The sequence below is a fragment of the Filicampus tigris genome, chromosome 3, assembly GCF_054856515.1.
Source record: "Filicampus tigris isolate MCC_2025a chromosome 3, RoL_Ftig_1.0, whole genome shotgun sequence".
In the NCBI taxonomy this organism is placed as follows: Eukaryota; Metazoa; Chordata; class Actinopteri; order Syngnathiformes; family Syngnathidae; genus Filicampus; species Filicampus tigris.
Genome location: NC_141219.1, coordinates 15,147,706 through 15,165,342, shown reverse-complemented (window position 1 = coordinate 15,165,342; position 17,637 = coordinate 15,147,706). Strand labels below are relative to the sequence as shown.

The 17,637-nt window shown below is 40.0% G+C and overlaps 1 protein-coding gene across 2 annotated transcripts in view; it reads right to left on the bottom strand.

The window, feature by feature from the left end:
- mdga1 (MAM domain containing glycosylphosphatidylinositol anchor 1) overlaps positions 1-1,491 on the bottom strand; it is a 185,554-nt gene extending 184,063 nt beyond the window's left edge. The window contains exons 1-2 of one of the 2 annotated variants that reach the window (XM_086025948.1): positions 1,340-1,472; positions 1,050-1,242 (exon numbers count right to left, since the gene is read on the bottom strand). The gene's annotated coding sequence lies outside the window, so the exon portion shown is untranslated. Of the gene's footprint in view, positions 1-1,049 lie in introns of both variants that reach the window. The other variant, XM_086025950.1, reaches the window with a different exon arrangement.
- Positions 1,492-17,637: the final 16,146 nt, after the last annotated feature.

Sequence of the window (17,637 nt, the reverse complement as noted above, 5' to 3'; positions counted from 1 at the left end):
CGACACTGTCATAGATGTAATAATTTAGCAACATTTTGAGCTGTTCCTAATATTTTGAGCCTATAAAAGTTAACCAACATATTAGAGACCCACTACTGAGCAGTCCAGTTTTCACTGAGCAAAACAGCAGAAAAGTAAGTAACCATGACTACTAATGTGCTTTCCATCATTATGGTACTTTCGTGAAGGTTAGCAAAATATTAGGAAAACATCTTAGCATGGTACAGTGCAGCTCGACACCACTGTAACCACAATATTAAACAGGGTGTTATATGAAGTTGATCTAAAATTAGAATGACAGTCTTTGTACACGCAGTGATTCCCAACAAGTGTGCCGTGCATGATCATCAGGTGTGCCGCAGAAAACTCCTCTTAATTGGCCTGAAATGTCTTTCTTTTCTACACATCATGTTTGCTTAATGTGCAGTGCTGTGTGATGTCAGGCAGAGCAATTAAATGTTCTTCCAGTAGAACTCAGTAATTAACCTGTGTATCTTTGTGTAACATTTATGTTTGGTGGCGTGCAATGAGATTTATTTCTAATGTAATATATATGCCTTGACTCAATGAAATTTAAGGAAACGCTATTATAAAGACATGTTGTGCAACCAGCTTCTTGAACTGTAATTGTGCAGGTGTCCCTAATGGTGTGACCAGAAGTTTGCCTGTTACTTCGCAGATTCTCACTGTTGGAAAACCTCAAAAACTGGAGTGTGGGGGAAAAAAATCCTCAACGAAAATGACTCGGAAGTTTTAATGCACTATCATCAAAGTTTTTATTTATTTTTTTTAAATTACCTTGAAATATTCATGCGAGTTTCAAAGATAGCACTGCACGGCATGACGCCCGCTTCTTTTTTTTTCTTTTTTTTTCAAACGTCGTGTGTTTCTCATTCTAATGAGGAGATATTCCAACCCCCAAAAATATTTTTTATGCATGCAAAAGTGCGTACAGATTCGTCTTGCACATAAATCGTTCAAGGAAGATTAGATAAACAAGTATGCCCACTGGTCAGTGCGTTCAACATGGTATACGTGTGTCCGTCTACCTTATTTCGGTGCGGTCCTGTGGGTCAGCCAGCTCCCCGGCGCAGCGCGCTCTCGCGGGCTCCGCTCACAAAATTCCACCGCTGCGGCTTCTGCACCACGAGAAAAGTTAGAAATCCTGCCGGAAATCACTTGAACGACTTGAAAGGAATCTCCTCGGTGGCTTTGACACTTTTACACCAGCTCCAATCCAGGCTGCCAAAATTCAAACCCAAAAACCCCCAAATCAATAAAAGCACTTCTCCTCACACAGTCCTCCAATTGTTGTGCGCATGGACGGTGTAACTCTTACAAGGCTTGTGTGTGGCTGCGGGTGTTGGGGTGGAGCGGCGTGGACCTCCGCTCTGGTGAGAATGCTCAATCAGAGCCGTGTCTGTGGACTCCAAGTGATCCTGGCCAAGTGCGAGATGTGCGCAGACTGCGAACGAGCGCGACTGTCTGTGCGCAGAGAGGGAGAGAGTGGAGATGGAGAGGAGAGAGAGAGAGAGAGAGAGAGAGAGAGAGAGAGAGAGAGAGAGAGGGAGAGAGAGAGAGAGAGAGAGAGGCAGACAGACAGACAAACAGACAGGAAGAGAGGGAGGATGGATAACAGAGGCTCCACAGTGGCGAGGTCGCGAGGAACAGGTTGTACAAAAAGAACACTACCAGGCAGCTCCCCTTTTGGTTCCGATGGGTCACCATTGAGAGTTGTGCACCATTTGGTAGGAGTTCAACACTAATTAGGAGCAAACAAAGTTTTGTTTTGTTTTTCTTTTGGGTGGTGGTGATAAGTGCGTGTGACTGAAAGTAAAAGACAGATGCACTGATTACGTCCTTCCCCCTCGCTCTGTTCCTCCGGAGTGTGGAGTACTTACATATTAGTCCACAAGAGGGCCCACTTTCAGCTCAATACACATTCAGCTGTACCTGTACTCAACGGACACTTAATTAGGTACATCAGCCGCACAATAAAAGAACTATTTAAAATGTCAGAGAGGTACTGATGTCAATTGTGACAACTATTTATACTTCTTTATACACAATTACCAAACCTATAATTCAAGGTGAATACACTGAAGTTGTGCTTTATGTTAAATGGTAAATGGGCTGTCACTTGTATAGCGCTATAGAGAGGACAGAACATCTTCAGCATTATGGTTGGAGTCTATCTTAGTGCACTATGTTCCTCTGTCAATAAGTATGAGTCGCTATGATAATGTGAACTTGTAACTCGATCTTATTCATCATCATCATTAACAAATACACAATGTCCTGTTGTGAGTCTCTTTGCCCTTACTCCAAACACACACATGCACCACCACCATCACTACAATATTATGGTCAACATTCGGTTTTAATAGCGGTATCAATTTAACGATATGTTCAAAATTGTGATAGTTTGCAATATATCACACTGAGTCATGCTCCTAATATTTTGACCCACGTATGTACCGTCCTGCAAACTACGGCTACAATTACAAAACGTAAGTATAATCGTATCCGTTGATCAATGCACATGGAAAATATATACATAAAAAAATGCATTTATGGTTACATTAGCACAGTTTGAATTATCATCCTACACCCCCACTAAGCATAATCAGGCTCAGTTCAATTTAGACATTATTCAGATAAAAATGCATCATAATTTAAGGTAATGGTTAAAACATCCTCTCAAGAAATGACATTGGACTCTAATGCAGACAATGAAATCTGAGCTGAGTAAAATGGAGATGCATTAGTGAAGTGCGGTTAGCGATAAGCAGTCACTGAGATCTATGATATTTATTATGTTGACCGTATGCAAAACTTACGGAAAACTGGTAATACAATTTTTGCTGGCATAGCTGTGCTTGAACACGTTTTGGAAGCTGCTCATAGACTGGCTGTGAGGCTGTACTCTGAATGAACATTGAACTAAATTTCCATCCATCCATTTTTTTAGACGGGTGCATAAAAAAACATTAACATTCACATTCACACATTCTTCAATAAAGAGAGTGGAACCTCGTTTTTAATATGCCCTTGCTGTCGTACAGTTCAATTTTCGATGACCTTTTGGCAAAAAAGAAAAAAGGTCAATTTTTTTATACATACACTTGGTTCTTGTACCAAAACTGGACAACTCGGACAGTTAATTCCTAGAATCGATGTGTCATGCAATTATTAGTCTGCCTTCGTTCCTCGTCGAGTGAGTATCACCCTGAAAGTCCTCAACGACTACTGATTTCTTGTTGGATAGTTGCCCGGTGATTCTCAAGCTAGTCCTAGTTCCAGTAATAGACAAAGGGAAGTAATCCGGGATAGGGCGTATTCCCCTTCCAAACAACAACCTCACCTCCTCCTTCTCCTCTGCTCGCTGTCTTTCATATGCTAAAAAGAGTCTTTAATCAAGGTAAAAGTTATGATAACTGTTTAAATAGCTATCTCATTAGTCTACACCCTTCAACTACCTGTACATTTATTAAATTAAAGGCCAGGGTTATAATAGTTTTGGATTTCATTCTAGTTAGTTTTTAGTTTCTTTTGACTTTTTGTTTTTAGAGCACATTTGTTAGATTGAATTAGTTGTTTTCTTTCTGTTTATTATTTTTATTTTTAAATGAATTTGTTTTAGTTTGGTTTTTATTAGTTTTAGTATTAGTTTTTTATTTTATTTTATTTATGGAGTGTGAGTCGAGTGCAAGATTTAAATGAAAAAAAAAAGGTCACTAAGTATTGTGTAATACAGTTAAGTATAATTCTCAAAGGACTGTTAGACCTTCCTCTGTCTGTAGCTACGGATGTGCCCAAATCTCATGTATGAAATGAAGCTAGCTCCATCAGTGAAGCGACATGGACCCTATCGACGCACTCCGCTTATCTGGCCGGTCAGGCACGATGAATCTCGACGACGTGACGTGTGCAGCCTCAGAGAACGAATTCGGTGCATTCTGCTATGCCCACCTGCGCACCTATTGCAAGAACTCTTTTGTCCGCACATCGAATACGCTACGATTTTACTCTGCCTCCTGATGTCAATGCAAAAAACCTAAAAAGCCCCTAAAAAAAAAGGCCTATCGGACCATTCCCCAGAGACAAAAAACAAGGAACCAGACTTGTAAATGACTTTGCTGAGCGCAAGGCCCGCAAGATGAGCTTCAAATGTCTGAGTACGGCTTATTTTTGCTATTACGTTGAATTAGTGGGATTTAAATCTATAGCAGAGTACTTTTTTTTTTTTTTGGTGCAGCGATGAGACTTTTGCATATATTCAAACAAGATTGTAAAATAGAATACAATGCATTAGAACGTATTTTGTGATATTGTTGATGTTCAATATATAAATCACCATATTAAAATTGGACAACTGTAAGAGTACATGATGACAATAGCAGTTCTCTCAAGTGGCTGTGCGTGTGTGCATGCGCATGTGTTTTAGCAGGGGTCTGGGCACAAAAAAAAAAAATCACCATGATGTTAGGCTTCTGATAGCAATGCACAATATATGAAAGGGACTGTATTTAATATGTTAGTTAGCTTAAAAAAAAAAAAGTCCACACCTGACAAATCTGCAAGCAACACAGTCCATCATTGTTGAGGTCTGTGGTGGACCAACTAAGAGACAATGCAGCAAACACTCAATATGATGGGATTTTATTTAGAGCAGCCATCAGAGCGCAGCACACTGTAATGTGATATGAGGAGCTTAGTTAACGCTTTTTCTCTGGCACCAAGGTCTGTAATTGATGTTCCATCAGTGCAATTCAATAAGAGCTCCAAGTGCCGTATATCAGCACCGAGCACTTCCCCCACACCGACAGCTAAATGGACAGGAAAGATACACTTGAGACCGTCAATAACTTCATTGTATGCCTGCATGTGTGACACGAGTGCAAAAGAAAGGCAACTATTAAATAGTGATGAGAGTCATCAATACACGGTGCAATACAAAGTCTCGATGGCAAATTAAACATGGTGTTTGAAGAATAGATTAGCATTGGTGCATGGTGAGGTATTTTAGACAGGATGACATTGTGATAATGAACTGCTAGGCTGCTCAGCAGTGAACAAAGGCCCAATATGAAGTGTTCCTTGATGTGCCCGAATTCATCACTGCCTATATGATTACAGATCCTGACAATTTTGTGGCAAGTCTTTCCAGAGGGGTGGAAAATGCGCTGTGACAATGGGTTTACGCAATTTGTGAGCACATTTCCCCTAACCATCAGGTGTCAAGCTCCGATCCTCAAAGGCCACTATTGTGCATTTTTTTTAGATTTTTCCCTCCTCTAACACCTGATTTTAATGATCAGCTCATCAGCAAGCTCTGCAGGAGCCTGCTAGTGATCCTCATCATTTGAATCAATGGTGGGTTGGAGGAGGGAAACATAAAAAAAATGCAGGATAGTGGCTCTAGAGTGTGACACTTGTGCGGCCTAACCCTTGTTACGGGGATGGAGTCTGAAGAAATACAGTATTTCCATTATATACCATCAGAAGATTAAAAATGTAAAGGGCAAGGGAAAACTAACAAAAAAACACGCTCACCTGTTTTCTGAAGCTGAGCCCTGAGCAACTGTGATGTCATTTTCTGTCGACAGAAATGACAAAATGGCCGTCCCCTGAAGAGACAAAATGGCCGCCTGCATAGAACATTGAAAAAAAAAAAGTTTCAGTTGACTTTCTCTTTAAATTAATCTTTGGCGTACATTTTTAGCTCCACTAATCAGAGGAATAATAATAGCAAACTATTTAGGTGAACCAATCACAAAATGACAATGTCACTTGGAGCCAATTGTGAAGAGAGGTGAATCTAAAATCTGACTGGTAGAAAAAAGAAACAGCCTTTTCACCGGTGTGTGTTTGTTTGACACCAGCGCTCAGGACTCTGAAGGCTTTGCGTGGATTACATTTACATGCCAACAGAAAGAAGCTGAAATTTGACTGGATTCAAAATAAATAAATAAAATCCATATATACCGTATACGTCTGGAAGCTAGCAAATGCTATAAAATGAAGATAAGAGATTGTTGGAAACCAATGAATACAGATCTAAAATGAGAACACTCGGAAGAAGCCACAGTAGGCAAACCCAGAAGTTCACTAATTCAAAATATGTGCCTTGGCTCCGTAATGATTGGGCAACACTCTAATAGTAAGCCATTAAGTCTACGGAACATGTGCAAGACGCACCAACATAAGACAGAGACAAAATGCAGTCGCTGTCCACTGGCTATGGCTGGCTGACGTCAACCTTTCCTCTCACCAAACACACATACACACAGACACACATCCAGAAAGGGCCATTTTTCACTGGGTAATTGGCGGCAAGGCACACGCCCTTGGGATTCGATAATTCATAACCTCCTCCCTTCCGATATCGGATAGTGTGTAGAAATGGGCTGAGACATGGGGTTAGGAGTGGGCTGGGAGTGGGGGGCTGCATCATTAGAGAGGAGAAGTAATGGCTCTTATTGATCTCCCCTCTTTCCCCCTCACCATTTCATGTTTAAAACAACACTGATCCTCATTACCTCGACAGCTGCTGACACCCTGATCAGCGCACTGGGAACGGCGCAACGTGAAGAAGAGGAGAGGAAAAGTTGAGGAAGAACATATTGGGATTGAAAAGCATCAGAAAAGGAGAGGCTGTCTTATTGATGAAGTCAAAGTCATTACTGTCACAACACAATGGTGAATGTAAAAAGTTTTACATTTTTATTTAAACACAGTTTTGATGCTATTATCCTCCCTTTTTTTTTTTTTTTTAAAAAAACTCTGGTAAACAATCATTATTGTACCAGATAAAAGACTCGGTCTGTCCTTCTTTGTACTGTCCTTTACATTTGAGTGACTATTAAAAGAGTGATCGTTTGCCAGTTTGGATTGCTTCACACAAAAAATATTGGATGTCCCTCCAAGACTTATTTTCTGGTGTTCTAAGCAGTTTTTAAGAATGCTCTTTATTATGTGTGTTTACCTATACAGTAACTTGCCTACAAGCCAATGAAAAAAAGGCATATGCCACTTGGCTCTTGCCGCAATCAGATACACACACAAGAAAACATTATAAGGTTTACCCACTACAAATATGCAAAACATACTCTACCCGTAAGGTAGATCATTTTGACTTGGTCATTTTATAAGTAGCTCGCATACTGAAAAAGTGTGAGCACCCCTGCTGTACTGGATAAAATTTGTGGGGGGATTTCTAGCCGACAAGTCAAAATGTACTCATTGTATGACAAACACACCCTGACATCCTAAATCCAAACTACGAAAATGAGGTTACAACCCTGCCAAACATCTCCTCGCAACAAGCAAGTCATCTGATGCTTTTCAGTGGCTCACATCATGTCCTGAATTTGACTGCACCACTTTGAAAAGTTTGATTTGTTTGGTTATTCATTCATCCACCTCATTGGGGTTGCTCTTAATGTTAGCATTAGTAGTAGTAGTAGTCATTTTTTTGATTATCTGTATATTTGAGGAATATTTTTGAAATGTATTTATATACTGCATTTTTATGACTGTTATTTTCAGCGTGGCACCAATGTAGTTTTGCTAACAGCCTGTCAAGAACTATGTTTTTGTTGCTTAGCTTATTTTGTTTCATGTTTTATGACTTGTTTTCTTGTGGTACATGTTCATGCCTTAATTGTTAAGTTTTCGTTTCAACCTGTTCTCGTCAGCCTCTGTTCCTTAGGTCTACCAATCAGCTCCCTCACGGCACTCATGTCCTGTCCAGGTGTGACTCGTTGTCTAATCAGCTTGCTCGTAATTAGTTCACTGGTTTCTTTCAGTCTGTGTTTGTGCATTGGCATTGCTGACAATTTGATGTTTTATTTCCTGTAGTGGTGAATGTTTTTTGTTTCCTTGTGTTTCTTTGATACTTGCAATTTTGATTTGTGGGACTTTGCCAATGTAGTATTTTTGGTTCGCCCCAGTGCCCTTCTCACCTTTTTGTTTTTTGAAAATACGAAGACGATACACATGACACACATTATTTTTTTAACTTTCCTCCTGCTTTGCCTCCCTACTTCCCTGCATTTTGGTCCTCGCCTTTTGCCTCCATCTTCCACCATGCAAACCTGACACAGCCTTGCCATAAAATTAGGAAAAAAAAGACAAAATAGGCATACTATACAGTATCCCTCAATATAGGGCAGAGGCATGAAAATATCTTTAAAAAATTACTAAGATAAAAGATATAAAACAGCTGACTTTTTGCATTTCAACTCAAAAGCATGTTGCCAAATCCCTCATCATCTGCTTTGTCTCAAAATCAAAGAAGAAAAAGAGCAAAAAAAAATGGAAGCCATCATGTCAGTTATATTATTATGCATGACATAAGGCTCTGTGACATATGAAACATATACGCTCACAACTTTGATACTACGGAGGCCTTGGCTACAAGAAAGTCACTTCTCATTTTACCTTTGGCCGCTGATAGCCTCTCCGTCTGCCTTTTGTTTCCATAACAACACACCAGCATTCAACACACTATTTCAGTAAGAGGTCTATTATGGAACTATATAGGGGGGAGGGGGGAGGAGGAGAGAGAAGGCAGTCAGTTGGAGGGATTGGCACCTGTTGGATGATCCTTGTTGGGGTGGCATATCGAGGGTCAGCTCGTTGCATCCTGAGCGCTTAACATGCGGACCACAAGAAAGCCGGGCGGATGATTACTCTGATTAGCTTTGCATTCTTCTGTGCAATGCCTAAATGCACACGTGACGGAGCCCCACGAAACCGAACCCAACAGATGCAGTGATAAAGCCATCTGAAAGCAAGTGTCCGCAGAGCTGCGATGCCCACAGGAAATCATCACTGGGGAAGAAATACCAGCCCTCGTCTTCTGACCCCGCAGATAAAAAACATGCGCTTTATCAACTCAGTCACAGCCCTCGAGAAGCGATCATACAAGCCCCCCCCCCCCCTCCCCCCACACACACACCCACCCTTTACGAAGTCTTGGCTGTTCTGACATCAAAAGCTGTGTGAATCTCCCCCATTAATAATTAATGATTTGCCACAAAGAGTGTCTCGAGGTCTCTGCATTCCCATCTCTTAGAAGTGCAGTCAGTGTGTGTGTTTGTGTGTGCGTGTGTGCGCATGTGTCTCGTTACTAACAGAGACACACTTTCCTCAGAAAGCCTCGATTGATGTTATGTTATGTCAATGGCATCCTTGAAAGACTATTGCGCAATTACTACACGAGTCCAATGTGGGCTACATCCGCATCATGCATCATAATGAGAGGTGGTTTAAATACACTGGTGCCTTGAGATATGAGTTTAACTTGTTCCACGGTCACATGCATATCTCAGAACACTCTCTCACACATCGGAACAACAACGGAATTACAATAAATCCGTTCCAACCCCCACAAACAACACTAACATTCATTTTTCACATGTTTTTTTCTTAAAGAGGAAGTCAAGACAAATTATTTCTTTGCAATAATATGTGCCCCCACGAGTTTAACCTATTAAAGCCTGAAGCCCTTTGCGAGACATTTCTTTAAAACCTACGGTCGTCATTGGAGTCACCCTTGAAAACCTGACATTTTTGTGGGAATTCAACACCTACAAAATAATTAATATCTCAGAGAGAGCTTGGACATGTGGCTTTTACATAGGTCCGAGTTTATTCATCTTTACTGTTTCAGTCAAAGATGCAAGTGAAGCACTATTTTTAATTAAAAAAATAAGCGGTAATTACCATGCTGTATTCTCTTTCAAAGACGTTGAAATTGTCATTGTCTGCGAACATATATCTTAACCATATATCACTTTTGGCTGGTTTCATGGCTTTAAAGTCCGCAAGTGCGTCGTTTATATCGCTGCCGTGACTTATATCAGAGCTCCCGCGATCGATTGTGCCGCCATTACTCCTCGAAAAAATTCTGGATATCCTTCGACGACTCACGCCACTGTCACGTGTGTATTCTGATGCATTTCATTGGCTAAGCGACCGAGAATTGGATTAAAAAAACGAAAATGACGTATATGACCTCCCGGCGTTAAAGGGAGAAATAGGCAACAGCGCTCCCGGCTTCAGTGGCAAAAACACGCTTGTGCGTTGCTTTAATGGGTTAATTCCAGTACTATGCTTAATATTGCATTTGCGGAATAAGAATTACAGTCAATGTAATAATTTATCAATTTACAAGCGGTGCCATTTTAGGAAAAAAGTCCATCAGGCGGATAGCAAAATGAGCAAATTGATTTCACGATTAATGTAGCATGGGGGTAAGCGTATAAATAAATAGATAAATATAGACATTTGAGTGTGGTTTGTTGAAGATGGATCAAAGCTACTGCAACTGTGTCAGGCTGTCACCATCAAGGGTAAGTTTGCAAATTATTTTTTTGAAAAGTCGTCCGCCAAATGTTGGGAGCCTGCCGCACACTTTTGCAGATTGCCGGCATCAGACAAATGCTCACGCTCTCCAGCCGAGCCAAAGCTGAGCGCCTGGGCGAATGGCCAAGGTAGCTAGCTGCAGTATTAGCCACAAGCCGCAGATGACAACAACTGATGAGAACAACCATTGCAACTCAGCACGTCAACCATTAGCTGGCTAGATAAGTGGATCTGACCAATGTGTAGCATGTCATTGCTGAATATTTGCCAACTCTCTGGTTTTGTCAGAAAATAAAGTGGGCAGGAAGGCCTTATAGACATCACATTTACGCTATTCCGCTAAGTACTTAATGACTTAAATATGGCGGACCCCATAGGTGAGTAGATGCTGTGTTTTAAACATATTTCTAAAATCAATACTTAGTAGATTTAAGTAAGCAGTGTCAAATAAAGATATGCACATCTGCAATATGCCAATAAGTATTTACCTCTTGGGTTGAGAGGTTGTGAAATGTGTTTCCGCCAGCGGTGCGAAGCACACCTAGAGTGCATGTCAACATTTTGCTTGCAATTCAAGACTGAATATTGACCAAGGGATGGCTCATATCTTCAAATATGATTAAGTCAAGGCACTTGCAGCTCAATGCACCACTGTAATTAGATAGGGGTAGCAGCCATATTTTCTTCCATAATCTAATGGAACTCTAAATTCAAACCACCAACAAATTTAACAATTTGGAGCTCAATGTTCTGGGAAAATATCTATTGAAGCGAAATCAACCCAAACACATTTTTTTCAAGCATATGTTCTCAGCAGGCCCACTAGTTAAAACACGGCATTCTGATTAATATTGCGTTTGTGGAATATGAGTTAAGCAACAAAATCCACCCCTTTTTAGCCATCTCAGGGGGCGGCCATTTTGTCACTTCTGTCAATTGAAACTTACATCAAAACTGCTCAGGTAATGACCAATCACGGCTCAGCTTCAGAAAACAGGTCAGCCGTGATTGGTCATTACCTGAGCCCTGAGCAGTTGTGATGTCATTTTCAGTCGACATAAGTGACAAAATGGCCGCCCCCAGAGATGGCGAAAAAATTGGTGGATTAACTCTTATTCCACAAACGCAATATTTATCCGAATCAGAATCCCTTGTTTCAACTAATGGGCTTGCATTCAACATATTCTTGAAAAAAATATGTTTGGGTTGACTTCCTCGTTAAAAAAAAAAAAAAAGGAAATTCCTGTTCCGTTTCAGTACAACCGATCAGCTAAAATAACTTGGAAGCTAGCATTTTATTTACATTTTATTTACATGTAGATTTTCTTTTCACAGCAAAAATGTGAAAAACTACCGATGCATGTGTGTAGCGTACAGCTGTGAAAGTAACAGACAGATGGGGGTAGTTTATCAAGATGTAAGGCAAGTCCCCAGTTATATGATCAAACTGCTTTGTGCATAGAGATAAGGGCATGCAAAGCCATTCACACACACATTAAACAAAAGAATAAAGCCAATAAATAGGTATAATAGGTCCCCTTTGGGTATTTTCTGTATTGTGTGGCCCTTATTTGCTTAGTCTATTAGTGCAGTCATTCAGGTCTTACTTTCTCTATAAGGCAGAGAAAGAAAAATCAATCCATTCCAATAACACGGGGAGAAAAAGTGTGTATAAAATGTCATGTGTAAAGAAATTCAATAGAGAGCCCCCCAATGAAGAGCATATCTGGTTAGATAGGAGAGGCCAGAGGGTTCAATGTGAATGCATGCAATATAAAACAAGCTGTAGCTAGCATTCGTTAATTGAGTGCTACGTAAACAAGTCCTGATGAGACCTTCCATTGAGTCAACTATGAGAGGCTGATGACAATAGACTCAGCATCTCTTCATTTCCAATAGCAATCACAGCGCCACATTTCTGCGGCCAATTAGGATTTTCAAGTCAACAGGAGATGAATCCAGTGGGAAGCCAAATGGCTTTGAATTAGTTGTTGTTCCCATGAATAGACTCTTTTATTTCTTTCTCACCTATAAATGATGTGGAGGCCGCACAGGCCCAAAACAAATTCAACTCAAAAGTGTTTAATATTTTCTGAGTTTTCCACCATATGCAGTTTTCCGTTGAGACATCGCTTTCTTTTGATGGATTTGTTCAATTACCAATTTGGCTTCACGGAGCAACATTCAGGAAGTGTATTTTATTGAAGAATCGGATTAGTTTCCCAAAGAGGAAATATCATGCAAAGAAATATCTGATGTCACAGGAGACAGCATGCGGACATGGAAAATGTGCCTAAAATTTGTAAACATGATGATAAAATTGAAATGAACTGAATGCATTTCGGCTTGTGGTTCCTCCTCCCCTGTGACTGTCTCCAGAGTGAATACATCGCATCACATAGGCTCCAAAGGAGGACAAATACTTTAGAAAACTGAAAGATGGATGATAGATGGAAAAATATGTCAAGTGTTTTACTGCTTGTGTTGGGAGTGTCGTCACTGCATAAAACTCGCACATGCTCTTCCCATGTTCCATCAAAGTTCACAGGATAAAATGTATATTTTAGTTTGAATGAGCCTCAATCACAACTCAAGAAAGATTTTCATTTGACTGTAGTTAGTTTTACTCTGGAATACTATACATAACAAGGTCTCCCTCCCACACTTACTGTGCATGAATTTGATCAGTGCCTGGGTGAAAGCCAACCTCCATGGAGTCGTCCGATATCATGGATCACTTCGGATAAAGACATTTGCTCTTCCTTCCTACTCAATCATGTCCATACACCAACAGCATGGGCGTGTGCAAATTGTTAGCCACCGCAACAAAAATTAGAAATTAGACACTTTGCAGGGGCGCCATGCTGAATTTATCTTTCTGCCTCTTGCAGATGTGATGGTGCCAGGTGTCATAGGGGAAATTTGATCATTGCCCGTGTAATGGACGCAAAGGGGGCGGGGCCGCTGCGATTGTGTTTTGTGAGGACTTCCTGACAGATGAATATTACTTTTCTTTAATCCGATCCTTCCCATCCGTATCCCGATCGATTTAATAAGCTTTACTGTTATGGAAGTTGCCTCACAATATAGACTTAACAACGATTTGACACTTAAATCATATAATGATGTCACATTATCTGGGAAGCATTGTGTGGTTGTGGGTTTAGTAAATTACAAAATAAATAAATAAAATAATAATAATTATTATTATCATTATTAGTATTATACAATTATTTCAAATGAGTAATCCTTGCAGTAACAAATGATAACAGTCAGACGGATAAACGTGCCTCCAAGTCAGTTACATTTTACGCAGGATGCATTTAAAGCCTAATAACAAGCTCAATAAAAAGCAATTGCAGGCTTAAGTATACTTTGATTAAGACTCATTATAAAAGTATTATCTAGCATATTATATGATTATGGTATATGCAGTTCCCTATCAGAATGATGTTTGCATAATACGTGTATGTGAATTTAAAGACAGGTGTTAACAATGCATGTATGTAACTAGACAAACAGATGTTTAAATTATAAAGGTTGATGCAATAAAGTGTATATTTTGAGAGCAAAACATTTATGTGATAAAGTAGGCTATATTTTGAGGGATGAACATATTTTAAACGTTCATCCCTCAAAATGTAGCCTACTTTCTCGCACGTGTGTATGTTAACGGACAGATCGATGTTTAAATTGTGTGTTTTAGGAAAAGGACACGCTTGTGGTTGCATAACGGGGGCACCGATCGTAACACAGTCCTCACTTCACTGTTGAATCCATCAGCAGATCTTCATCAGAGCTTTTTCTATCTCTATGTCTCGCCCTATTCAAGTAAGTCATCCAGAAGAAGAAGCGAGATGTGCCATCTTCTTTCTTAAAGGTCAGATGGAGAAAAACGTGTTCAGTTGACAGTAATGGCTTGCTGTGCTACGACTGGATCTTCCATAGTGTGGGCTAATTTTCTTTTGAACCTGACCAAATGTCACAAGTGGGCCGGAAGAACAGTATAGAGGGTGTACGGTATGGGTATTGCAGAATCACTGATGCCAAGCTCACATTTATCGGGAATGAGGACGCATGATCATAACACACCAGGGGGCATTTTGCAACGGTTTCATTCAATATCAATAGCACTCTTATTTTGGCTAAGAACGTTATTTCCTGAAATTGTGAAGGAAAACAGGAGAGGATCTCATGTCGGCGCTCATTCAAGGCCAAGTTTTTGCATCGCTTTTAAACAGACTGGCTGAAAGTTGTGGTATGTAAAGCACAGTGTGGTCTTGAATTCCAAATAAATACTGTTTTCCAAAGACTTGAAACTTTTCCGGGAACTAATCATCTCCACATTATCAACCTTTTCTGATTATGAAGATGCGGTGTACGCGCGCATACGTTTCCCTAATGAAAGTGTGCGAAATACAACCTGAGGCTAAGTGGCTTGATGTATCGGATGACATTACGCACACAAGTAGTCAAATGCCCATTATGCACTCAATAAGTGACGAGTACAAAGATAACATAATGTAACTGCCTGGAAAAAAACCTGTGACTGATACATACTGACTTACAGATTTAAAACCCCACTCTGTCATTTACTGGACACCATACGACACATGCTGGATGTATAACTGTTAGGTGTGTTTCGGTATGCCAAAATACATTACGATTTGGTTCACATTGGGTACAGTAAGGGAACAAAAGGCAAAACAAAGAACTGTACTTTTGTGTAAACTGGGACAAATTTCATGACATTTAAAATAAAACAAAAACATCTTAACTCCTTTGTTCGTAAGGGAAAGTGCAACATGAATAGCTTGTCTTTGCTTTAAGAAATTATAAAGAAACAATGCAGACGTGAGAACATAAATGTTAACAGTGTGAATTATTACGATATAGTGTATAAAAAATATTCACGGCATATCATTGCTGTTTAAATGCTACTGGAAGTTGCAACAAAAAAAATATGGGTTAGCATGATGTTTGCTTGCGAGAAGCTGAGCTGCACTGCATTTGTTTATGGACTAGTCGGCACATTAACTCAAGGCACAAGGCAATTAACTCTTCGAGTGCCGTTGATGTGAAATGTCAACGGGAATCCTAACGATGGGCGGAGAAAACTGTTGGCCAATTCTGGTTGGATCATCAAGCTGGGAAAGGTAAAAAAAAAAAAGAGCATGTCATGGCATGGCAAGCAGATCTCTTCTGAATGAGATCACGCAATGCTACTACAGAGAGTGTCACTAAAGAGAGAAAAGATGATGGATATTATTTACATTTAGAAGCACACACACACATGCACGTCTAAATACTGCTACAGCTAAATAGTGTGCAAATAGTTTGTGAAGTTTGTCAAGTGCAAAATTGTTACATGAATGAATATTTGAAAATATATTATTTTGCCATCAAAAGCACATTGTCATTGTTGTTTTTTGGTATTTTATAGAAGAAAATGATTGTTCAGATGTTGTCACTAATGCAGAAATGATTAGCATAAAAGTCACCGTTGTGCATAAAATCTATCTTTCACAAAAAGCTTGTATTCTGTTGGGGGGATTGGTCCAAACTAGGTGATTTGGGTGAAAACAACACATTTTCTACTGCTGATTAGTAAAAAAATGGAATGAGGAACTTTTTTTGTGTGATGATAAAAGAAGAAAGTATAATCTTGCATTTCGTAGTTTCTGTGTTTAGAATGCTCTGAATTGGCTGGCACTCTTTTCTTTTTCTTTTTTTCTAGTTTTTTTTTAATTGCTGGCATTTAATGGTCAGAGTCAAACAACTTGTCCCTTACTAATATGTTATTTGTGGGAGACAAAACAATCACCGAGTTTGACATAATCATACTTGTATTTGGGTGTTTTTTTTAATCATTTTTACTGGCTTATCTTGAATCTAAGGCAAGCAAATTTTGTGGCAAGCTTTCACAGGCCTGCATGTTGACAGCTGTGATCTACAGGAAGTGAAATGAATCGAAAAAGTATGCATGAGTTACATTTTATGCAACAAAAACCTCAACATCATCTATTATATCACATCTCCTTTGTACCGATGTGACTCCAACAAAACAGCAGTGTCAGTATTGGATGTTTCCATCCAATACTGGTGATTTGTCTCAGACACAGACAACACAGTGACACACACAATTGGGAGTAGAGTCACTGACAGTGGAAACAAAGAAGCCTCAGGAGAACGAAGAATGTTCACAACAAACATACAAACTAAACTACAAAATAAAAGCATAGCTATGATCAAAACTAAGGTCCTTTTTTTTTTTTTTTTAATTTCCCGTTTATCACCGGCAAAATGGGCGTCCGTCATAGGCAGATAGACGAACCAGTCCTTCTGCTAGGCGGAATGCCCAGCTCTGCAAATTAAGACACACAAGTGTAGTTCAACCCTATGTGATAAAATACCAGAGGTGGGCGTTCCATCAGTCTGACAGACCGGTCCGTCTGTCTGTCACTGACGGACGTCCGGTTTGCTGATGATTGACGAATGATGGGACACTTTAAAAATATAATCTAAAACCGCTAATCCTCACAAGGGTCGCAGGACGTCTTCGGGCAGTGGGCCTGGGACACCCTGAATTGGTTGCTAGCCAATGGCAGGGCACACAGAGACAACCATCCGCACTCACAATCACACCTAGGGGCAATTTAGAGAGTCCAATCAACTTACCATGCATGTTTTTGGAATGCAGGAGGAAACCCGGAGAAAACCCACGCAGGCACTGGGAGAACATGCAAACTCCACACAGGGAGGCCGGAACCTCTGAACTGTGAGGCGGGCGAGGTCGACCACCGTGCCGCCCTCATCTAAAACTGTTTTTCAAACTTTTTTGAATCAAGGCACATTTATTTCATTGAAAAAATCCCTCGGCACACCAGCAGCTGAAATTTTGAAAAAAGCTTATTTTAACAAGATAAGTGTTATGTTGTTTATATAAGCATTTTTATAACATTGAAGAATGACGTGGATAGGAAGTAAATAAACACAAAGAAAAAGTATTTCATAATGTTTCATATTGATACTTAGTGTGAAACATGGGCATGTTTGGATAAACATGCGTCATTAACTCGCTTGTCTCTGAACAAAGACAATTGGCTACCTGCTGCTGCTCCTGCTGCCACCTGCTGGTATGGAAGAGTACTACAATTAAAGACATGATTACGCTGCCAGGCGCTAGGCCGCACGGGCACACAAATAAATTAGATAATTTCCCACGGCACACCTGACAATATCTCACGGCACACAGTTTGAAAA